Genomic DNA, 11,139 nt, shown 5'->3' with positions numbered 1-11,139 from the left:
TCTTGATGATGTAATCTTGAGGAGAAGACCTTTCCATTTTTGGCAATTTCAAATTACAGGTCACTTACTATTTTTGGAAAGTTTTGATCTGACCTCAAATTCTTCAATGTTGATGTTTGAAATGCCAAATGAGACTTGTTTGGACATGAATGAGGCATCTCTAACCATCTCCCACCTCCAAATCCATGGTTGAACTGACAGTTGACTTTTGTTGACTTTCTAGGGTTTCAGATGAATTGCCCTTTGACTGATGAGCTTTGAGCCTCCAATGCTTTGCCAAACCACTTCAAAATGATCCTTGGGTCACATGAACTCATTGAACCAACCCTAGTACTTTGATTCCATATAAAATGCACTTGCTTGCTTGCACAACTGAATCTCCTGACTAGTCTGTCTGATGAGATGCAATGGACTAATGCAATGACAATGCAATGTTAATGTGATGTTAATGACCTAAAAAATGAAATGTATGTACAAATGGGAGGTGCAAATTTGAGGTGCTACAGGGCCCACACGAAATCCAAATTTTTCAAAAAAAATTCAAATCCGCAGGCTTGACACGGGCCATATCAGGCCACTGCCTCTTCACTTTCATGGATGTGGTGTTCAGTATTCTTCACATGGGCCATGTCAAGCTTCTGCCAAGATATAATTTCTTCATGTCTTTAGTGCTCCTGACACGGGCGGCTGTGTCAGGCTTCTGTCAGGTGCAATTTTCTCATGTCTTTAGTGCTCCTGACATGGGTCGTGTCAGCTGACAGATGCGGCCGTGTCAGGCTACTGTTATGCTTATTTTTCAAACTTTTTCTATGGTCATTTCCACCGGTACGACTTCCGTATTTATGTGAGTATCTTCTCCATGTTATGCAAGGCACTGTGCAAACCTAAAATAACAAACAAACACAAACAATAATTAAAAGTAAAAACGTGTGGGTTGCCTCCCACGAAGCGCTTTGTTTAACATCGCATGGCTCGGCGGTCGTCCATCTTATCAGGTAAGACGTACCTTATCTACCAGACAACTCTTTTGTCCTTGGTGGTATGGCTTTACTCTCTGCCCATTCACTTTAAAAGTGTCCCCGTTTGCTGGATTTTCGAGCTCATTTGCTCCATGCAGGAATACTTTGTGAATCACGAAAGGTTCCGACCATCTCGACCTCATCTTTCCAGGGAACAAATTCAACCTAGAATTGAATAACAACACCAACTGTCCTTCCCAAAATTCTTTCTTCTGAATTCTTTGGTCATGCTATTTTTTCGTTTGCTCTTTGTATATTTTTGCATTTTCATAAGCCTGGTTTCTAAACTCTTCTAGCTTATGTAGTTGAAGAATCCGAGATTCCCTAGCTTTTGAAAGGTAACAATTCAGGAATTTGGAGGCCCAAAATGCCTTGTGCTCTAGTTCGAGCAGTAAATGACACACTTTATCGTAAACCAATTTATAAGGGGACATAGCTATTGGGGTTTTGAACATTGTTTTGTATGCCCACAGTGCATCCTCCAACTTGATCGACCAATCCTTCCGAGAAGCACTGACATTCTTTTCTAGAATCTATTTTATTTGTCAGTTCGATACTTCAATCTGTCCACTTGTATGACGGTGATACGGTGTGGCAATTTTATGCTTGACATTGTATTTCCTTAACAGATTCTCCATTAACTTGTTTAGAAAATGAGTACCTTCATCAATGATTAGTGCTCTTGATACCCCAAACCTAGAAAAAATGTAGTTTTTTAGGAAATTGACCACCACTTTATCATCATTTGTGGGTAATGCTACAGCTTTCACCCACTTTGACACATAATCAATAGAGACCAAAATATACTGCTTTCCAAATGACGGTAGAAAAGGCCCATGAAGTCTATGCCCCATACATCGAACAATTCTACCTCCAACATGGCATTTTGAGGCATCTGATTTCTCCTTAAAATATTACCCGTACTCTGACATTTGTCATATTATTTTACTATACTTTGAGCATCTTTGAACAGTGTAGGCCAATACAACCCAGACTGGAGGACTTTTGCTGTTGTTCTATCGCCATTAAAGTGTCCTCCATATTCTAAGTCATGACAAGCTCTGAGGATGTCCCTTTGTTCTTCCTCTGGAACACACCTTTGAACCAACCCATTTATTCCTTTTTTGTATAAGAACGGATCATCCCACAAATAAAACCTGCAATCATGCAAAAATGTTTTCTTTTTGTTAGAATCAAAATCATCAAGTATTAGTCCACCCACCAAACGATTCGCATAATCTGCAAACCAAGGAACATCAGCAACAATATTTTCATAATCCTTCTTTTCTCTGATTTTCAGATCAAACTCTTGCAGAAGTAGAATCCATCTCAGCAACCTTGATTTAGATTCCTGTTTAGCAAAAAGATATTTCAAAGCTACATGGACAGTATAAACAATTAGCATCGATCCTAACAAGTAAGTTCTGAATTTATCAAAAGCATATACAACCGCGAGCAACTCTTTTTCAGTGGTTGCATAATTCATTTGGGCGAGGTTCAACACGTGACTTGCATAATAAATCACATGCAAGAGCTTCGCCTTCCGTTGTCCTAGCACTTCCCCCACTGCATTATCACTTGCATCACACATGATCTCAAAAGGAAGAGACCAATCAGGGGCAATTATTATAGGAGCAGATAACAACTCCCTTTTCAGGATCTCAAAAGCTTTGATGCACTTTTTTGTCAAAAAGAAAAGGTGTGTCTTTCACCAGTAAGCTTGTCAATGGTTTGGTGATCTTAGAAAAGTCCCTGATGAACCTGCGGTAAAACCCTACATGTCCCAAGAAGCTTCTGATGCCTTTTTCATTTACTGGTGGTGGTAAATTAATTATCACCTCCACTTTTGATTTGTCTACTTCTATGCCTCAGTTGGAAGTTTTGTGTCCCAACATGATCCCTTCACGTACCATAAAATGGAACTTCTCCCAATTTAGGATCAAATTTGTTTGCTGGCATCTTTCTAGCACAAGAGACAAGTTAGTCAAACATTTATCCAAAGAAGAACCGAAAACAGAAAAGTCATCCATAAACACTTCCATATGCTTTTCAAGCATGTCCACGAATATGGATGCCATATACCTCTAAAATGTGGTAGGTGCGTTGCACAACCCAAATGGCATTCTCCTGTATGCGAAAATACCATAAGGACATGTGAAGGAGGTCTTCTCTTGATATTTAGGGGCCACAAAAATCTGATTGTACCCAGAGTACCCATCAAGGAAATAGTAGTAATCATGGTCGGCTAACCTTTTCAACATTTGATCAATGAATGGCAAAGGGGAGTGGTCCTTTCTTGTTGCAATATTCAGCCTTCGATAATCAATGCACACTCTCTAATCTGTAACAGTTCTAGTTGGGATTAACTCATTTTTCTCATTTTTTATCAAAATAGTTTCCCCTTTTTTGGGTACCACGTGCACTGGACTAACCCATGAGCTGTCGGATATGGGGTAAATCAGCCCCACATCCAACAACCTTACAACCTCTTTGTGAACTACTTCTTTCATAGCTGGATTAAGTCTTCATTGTGGTTGAACTACCGGGTTATTATAATCTTCCATCAAATTCTTGTGCATGCAAACTCTCGGGCTAATACCTTTCAAATCCTCAATCTCCCATCCAATAGCACTCTTGTATTTTTTTAGTACTTGGATGAGTTCTTCTTCTTGGACACTTTTTAAACTGGAATTGATGATAGTCGGGCACTTCTTTTCAGCATCAAGAAACACATATTTCAGATTCGTAGGTAATTGTTTCAGATCTGCCCCATTTTTGGGCTCTTGAGTATCTTCTGATGGTGGGGGTGGTCTTAAATCTTCCCACCGGTGTGGTTTAGATCTAATCCACTGAGGTTGTTCCTCCATCATGGCTAGCACTTCTGGCTCTCTCTCTCTTCTTCATCACTTTCAAAAATTGATAAGCTCAAAACATGTTCTGACGGTAACTGGGGTACTTTCGTTTCAATTTCTTGAGCAATCACTTGATCTATTACCTCTATAGTGTGACTCGTGCCAACATCATCTTCGTATTGCATAGTGTTTCGAACATCAATTTTCAATTCTTCATCATAGACTTTAAGAGTCATTGTTCCTTCCTCTATGTTTATCATACACCGCCCTGTCTCTAAAAATGGTCTGCCCAATATAAGAGGGATCTCCTCATCTTCAGGCATCTCAAGAATGACAAAGTCAACCAGAAATACAAATTTATCTATATTTACCAGAACATCTTCCATAATTCCATAAGGTCGCCTAACTGAGCGATCAGCAATTGAAGCGTCATCCTAGTGTATTGAACGTTACCAAGGCCCAATTTTTTATAAATGGACAGCGGCATCAAACTCACACTAGCTCCCAAATCAATCAGAGCCTTCTTTAATTTTCTATCACCAATAGCACAAAGAATAGTAACTGAACCCCTATCTTTCTTTTTCATAGGAATTTCCATACCTTAGAGAATAGCACTTCACGTTTCAGTGAGGATGATCAGGTCTAAATTTGCGGAGCGCTTTTTAGAGAGGATGTCTTTCATGAATTTGGCATATATTGGCATTTGTTCTAGAGCTTCAGAAAATGAAATGTTTATTTCAAGTTTCTTAAACATTTCCAAAAACTTCTCAAAATTCTTTTCGTGTTAATCTTTCTTCTTTTGTCTCGGAGGGTAAGGGAGTTTGATGATTGGCTTAGAAGCTTTTTCTTTCTCCTTTACAGGCATTATCACAACTTCCTCCTTTATTTTCTGGATTTCTTTGATTTCTAAATCGACCTCTGATCACACTGAATCACACCGCGTTTTTGACTAGGATTTCACATGTTTATTAGGTCTTTATTATCATTTTGCTTGTGTTATGCTCTCTTTTATGTTGTTTTCAGGTATTTAGCTCTTTCGGGACCTTTTTAGAAGAAACGAAGCAAAAAGACCAAAAACTAGGGTTTTTCGGCAAATATTGTACACATGGCGTTATGCATGGCAGCCGCTATAGGAGAAGTCATGACGCATCAGCCCTCAACCAGGAGGTAACCGCCACGATCCCATGAACTTTCCCACTCACACACATGGCAGGTGCCATGAAGGGGTGGCAGACGCCACCTTTGTATTTCACGTTCCCACTAAGGAGAAGTTGAAGGGCATCATGGTGTTTGCATGCTGCTGAATTCCTCTATAAATAGGTCGTTCTAGTTCATTTCCAAATCATCCAACTTAGTTTACAACACTAAGACTATATTATCATCTGTAAAAGCGGTAATTCATCACATCGAGGGGTTATCGCACCTTAGTGAGATTGAGTTGGAGCACTTTGATTTTACTGTCGTCTTTATCTTCAGAGTCAAAGGTTTATTTTCCTTGTACCAGATTTAAAGCCTCCGTTTGGAGCAGGTGCTAATTTAATCGCTTTTATTTATTTTACTTGTCATGTTTTACTTTATTTAATTTCTTGCCACGCTTTACTTTATTTAATTTCTTGTCATGCGTTACTTTATTTAATTCCTGTCATTGTCTTTACTTTATTTAAATTTCTCGCCATTATCTTTATTGCTCGTTTTAATTATTTTACACGCTTTACTTGTTCTTTACGCCTTACATTCTAAAACAACTTTTCATCATGATCAATATCGTTGTATTTGTTTATATTACCATGTCTGGCTAAATCTTTCAAAGGTTAGAATGTAAGGATCGCGGTTAAAGAGATGTTTCACATATTGAATCTGTAGAAATGCTTTAAAGGCTGTTTTGATTTTTAATTCGAGTTTTATGAAACAAACTTGGTTAGTTTTAACTACACAAGGAGTGCGAAAGCACCCTAGCTTAGTTAACTAGGAATTTTATCACTTTAAGGAAAAACGATTTATGAAACTGTTTGCGGACGCGTTGATAGATTTAAAATCAGGAAACTCCTTGGGTAAACTTTCCAAATCAAAATCACTTTTCAACTAAGTTTACGAGTCTTATTTCTTAAAAATAAGTTTACTACTTTAGCATTCTGCACACCTTTTATAAGTGACAATAAAAGGCCTTAATTTAAGGGTAAACTCGGTTCTGAATACGCGAAAGCGACAGTTCTTGTTAAATGGATTCTTTTCCAGAGTAGAAAATATTGCCTCATAAGTAGTTCTATTTAGACAATCGAAACATCGTTTAACTGACGTGAAATACATTCAAACCTGTCTTTATCTGCACTATATTTATTATTTTCTTTATTTACTGTTATTTTGCAACATCAATATCTCTTTTATACCGCCTTAGATAAACATCGTAATGATAGTAATCGATAAATTGACAATTTGGTCTCTGTGGGATCGATATTCTTTTATATTACTCTAACGCGATTCGTGCACTTACGAATAGAGCGATCAAGTTTTTGGCGCCGTTGTCGGGGACCAACTTCGTCAAACTTCGTACCTTGTTGTTACACCACCTAGACTAAGGAATTATTAGCCGGTGAATGCGAAGAACCTGTAGTACCGGAAATTTAGTAGATCCTTTAGCGGAACCTGAATGTTACACTCGTACACGCCTCTTACTCATCCGAATTAAGAAAGCTATGGCTGAGAATCGCGACCGGAGACCTCTTAAGGAATTTGCCCAACCCTCTGACGAGGAACCTAGTTCTAGTATAGTAAACCCCCTCATTCCTGCCAACAATTTCGAACTAAAACCATCTTTATTGCAATTAGTGCAACAGAACCAATTCGCGGGTCTCGCTACTGAGAACCCAAATCAATATTTAAAAGTCTTTATCCAATTGGTCGACACCTTTAAATCCAACGGTGCTTCACCTGATGCGATTCGTTTAAGATTATTTCCTTTATCCCTCAAGGATAGAGCACGTTCATGGTTGGATTCACTTCCAGCTAATTCAATAACTACCTGGGAAGACCTTAGGAGAGTATTCCTTGCTAGATATTTTCCCCCCAGTAAGACTGTTGTTCTTCGAAACTAAATAACTATATTTACTCAAAACCAAGGAGAATCACTTTTTGAAGCTTGGGAGAGATATAAAGAGTTGTTAAGAGTCTGTCCACACCATGGCCTAGAACAATGGTTGATCGTTCATACCTTCTACAATGGACTCCATTATAACACAAAGATGAGCATCGACGTTGCCGCTGGTGGCGCGCTGATGAACAAACCTTACCCTGAAGCTTGTGACCTAATTAAGGATATGGCCCAAAACCATTACAAATGGGGAACTGAACGAGCGTCAATAGAGAAAAAGGAGACCCAAGGTGGAATACATGAGATAATCTCTATGGACATGATACAGGCGAAAATGGACGCTTTAGCCCTTAAGGTCGAACATATTTCTACAAACACTAACACCACAGCGATAGTCCATACAGAGTATGAACTTTGTGGATCTAAAGGACACGAATCAGAGGAATGTAACCTTTTGAACGACCTGAACACCGACCAAGTGAATTACGCCCAAGGTAACCCATTTTCTAATACTTACAACCCTGGATGGAAAAATCACCCGAATTTTTCCTATAAAAACCAGAACCCTATCCAAAATTATGCACCTCAAAGACCACAAGGTTATCAAGCCCAAAAACCAAATCAACCTATGCAAGTTGTGCCTCAGAAGCCTAACCTTGAGAAGATCATGGAAAGCTTTATATCAGGCCAGACTCAGCAAAATAAAGAATTCCTAAACCAGAACATTCACGTAAACGAACTGATAACGCAATTAGGGACCAAGGTTGATCAGATAATCACTCACAACAAGATGCTTGAAACCCAGATCTCACAGGTAGCACAAAACCAAGCCCCACAAACTACACCTGGAGGACAATTCCCTAGACAACCTCAATTCAACCTTCGAGGGCAAGCTAACGCCATCTCATTACGAAGTGGGACCGCTTACGAAGGGTCTAGTAACCCAGCAATGAGCGAGTCCAAAGCTTCTAAGGAAAATATACCTACCAACCAAGAAGAGGAACCGATGGAACCCTAAAAACAAACCGACCAAGAAGGAGAAGCCAAGGATAAAACTTACAAACCACCCCCCCCCCCCCCCCCCCCCCGTACAAACCACCAATCCCTTATCTGCAAAATCAATAACCAATACCAAAAGTTTATAAAAGTAATAGAGAAGCTTCATGTAGAGATTCCTTTCACACGAAGCCATCACCCAAATTCCATCTTACGCCAAATTCCACAAAGACATCTTAACCAACAAGCGTAGGCTTAAGGATCCCAAACCCTTGGAATGCAACTTTATTCCCGAGAATAAACTTGCTAAGAAGGAGAAAGACCCTGGTAGTTTTTCTATACCTTGCATTCTAGGGAGTCATGTGATCGACAAAGCTTTCCTAGACTTAGGCGCTAATGTGAGTTTAATGCCCTTAGCTGTGTGTAAAAGGTTAAACTTAGGAGAATTACAACCAATTAAGATGTCCCTCCAATTAGCCGATAGGTCTGTTAAGTATCTTGTAGGCATTTTAGAAGACATCCCAGTTAGGATCGGTCAACTTTATATCCCAACAGACTTTGTGGTCATGGATATCAAGGAAGACGACGATATCCCTATCCTTTTAGGTGTAGCGGGGTATTCGTTACCATTAGAGATATTGACTAAATCTAAGGTAAATCATACAAGTCAAGTCGCCACCGCACTTCTATTTATCCAAAGGAATGGTTAGAAAGCGAACAAAAACCTAAAAGTTTTATCGAATCAAAAACTAGTAAAAATGTCAGAGATCGGGGTAAGGGGGTTGGTTATGCAATGGGAAGGTTTTAAGCACCCAAAACATCCTAGGTACTCCTAGGGAGCCCTTTTCATATTTGTTGTAAGGTTGGTATTTTGTGAAAAAAATTGTGTGCAAACATGATTGAAGAGATGAGAAGAGAATATACAAGTAATTTACATTTTGTGTTTGGATGGATAAACCCATTGCCTACGTACCATCTTAAAAAGATTAGGATCAAAACCTCGTAGTTCGGGGTAAAAATCTCAAAAATTGGTGAATTGATTGGTCCAAAAGCCTTAAGGTCTTTTGTTATCCAAGGGAGAAAACTCAACCTAAAACCACAAATCCACCATGTGAGGATAACTTCAACATGCTAGTGAGGGGTTAACCCTATAATAAGCATGGAAGGCTCATTGTCCATCACTAAGGATATAAGTGAGTATTATATCTACCTTAAGGATAACTCAAACCTAATAGCTAAAGGTTATGAAAAAAGTTTTGATTAAGAAGTGGCCATTGAAACCATAAAAAGTATTTGAATGGGTTATATTTACCAATGAAAAGTATTGACAAAGTATGGTCAAAGTTGACTTAAAGATTCAATTCAAAATAAGTGTTATGAAAAGAAAATTTGAAAATCAAAAGCATAATGCTTAGGTTTCTAATGTTTAAAAGAAGTGTTAATGTTTGCACAAAAAGTTTTGGCTTGGGTTAGAGTGGAGGGAAGAAGAAGAATGGCTAAAGTCCTAATCATACAAGAGATAAGGGATAAGAAACAAGACCACAAATGGAGTTCCTCTCTTGAGATCATATTGATGATCCAAGTAGCTTCCATCCTTTGGAATATGCAAGCAAAATAGGTAGAAGCTCAAGCAATCAACATAATCAAACAAGCTTCTTAGAAGATCCCCAATGCCTCTTGTATCTTTCTCTCTTAGAAGCTCATGGCAATGGTTCCTCACTTAGGCTCAATATTGGAATCCCTAGCACAAGAACACACACATTAAAAAGTTTTATCAAACAAACCAAGAATGAACAAGAAGGAGTTTAGTAAGTAGTCTCTTCAAAGTTCTCTTTAGCATTTATAGCATTCTAAAGGCCCAATGTCTAGTTGCTCTTTGACTTATATAGCACTCTAAAGGCTCAATGCCTAGTTGCTCTTTGACTCCAATTTTGTATAGGGAAAGTCCTAAAGTCTAAGTCCATTTGTTCACTTTGCATTTGGTCCACAACAATCAAAATAAAACACAAGCACAATGATATATACACAATTATGTGCTCAAGTGAGCAAAAGGCAAATTGCATTAACATAAACATGTGCTCAAATGAGCAAAGGAAAAAAAGAAAATGAATAATATGTACAAGAATAGTAAATTGCATAAATGTAAAAAGCAAAAAGTTAAATGTTAATGGTTAATGGTTAATGTTAGTAGTTAGTGTGTTATAAGGCAAATTTAGCGCTATGTTAAGCAATCGTAATTGGACTTATGTAGAAGTCACAACTATCTGAGGTCGGTCAATAATAATGTAGGTAACAACACAAGTTAGAGGTCTTGATTAGTGAATCAAACTCCAACAACTTGCCATGCCAAAAAGAGGATGAGAAATGATCTTGTATTGATTTAGGTTCTTTGCATGATTTAGGAAATAATATATCCTTAATGCAAAGCCATTCACTTGATCCATGATCAAGATGAATTAGATTTGAATCAAGGAAGATTAAACATCCATGTATCAATGCTAACCATCAACCTTTAACTCATTGATCAAAAAAAGAAAAGAAGAAGAAGAAGAAGAAGATGAAGAATTAAAGTGCATTAATGGAAATGGTATGTATTAATCAACAAGTGTTGACCAAAGATAGAGAAGATCAAGGTCAAACAATAGAAAACAGAAGCAAAATGAGAATTAGAAGTCAAGAAACAAATAAAATATTTTTGGCATTTTTAATATTTAAAATAAAACTTGAATTAAAATAATAAAGAAAGGTCAAACTTCAAATCAACTTTGAAAAGTCCAAGTGAATTATCCCAAGTTCAACAAGGTCAAACAAAGTTTGACAAAAAAATTAAGCATTTTTAGAAGTCAGAAACTATTTTAAATCAATTAAAAATGCATAAAAATAACCTAATTGAACTAAAATCTCAAATAAATCTCAAATCAATTAATAAATTGATGAGAATATTTTTCATAGATCTATCATCATTCAAAGAGGTTGGAAAAATATTTTTGTATTTTTTGGATATCAAAAACTATTTTAAATGAATTAAAAATAAGAAGAAAAGAGAAAATTACTAAAAAATAGAAAATGATAAAATAAAAAATATTAAAAATCATTTTTAGAAAGTAGAAATTAAAAGAGAAATAATGCAATTGGTCCCATAATTTTTGGACCAATAATGATAGACATATGAATTTTAAAAATA

General features: G+C 37.3%; 1 non-coding gene across 1 annotated transcript; it reads right to left on the bottom strand.

The window, feature by feature from the left end:
- Window positions 1-6,948: 6,948 nt before the first annotated feature.
- On the bottom strand, window positions 6,949-7,055 carry LOC127088367 (small nucleolar RNA R71). The gene has a single exon (XR_007790205.1). It is a non-coding gene; the product is annotated as a small nucleolar RNA R71 (small nucleolar RNA).
- Between the last annotated feature and the right edge of the window lie 4,084 nt (window positions 7,056-11,139).

The sequence above is a fragment of the Lathyrus oleraceus genome, chromosome 5, assembly GCF_024323335.1.
Source record: "Lathyrus oleraceus cultivar Zhongwan6 chromosome 5, CAAS_Psat_ZW6_1.0, whole genome shotgun sequence".
NCBI classification, from domain to species: domain Eukaryota; kingdom Viridiplantae; phylum Streptophyta; class Magnoliopsida; order Fabales; family Fabaceae; genus Lathyrus; species Lathyrus oleraceus.
The sequence above is the reverse complement of the archived record's forward strand: the minus strand, read 5'-3'. Positions and strand labels throughout refer to the sequence as shown.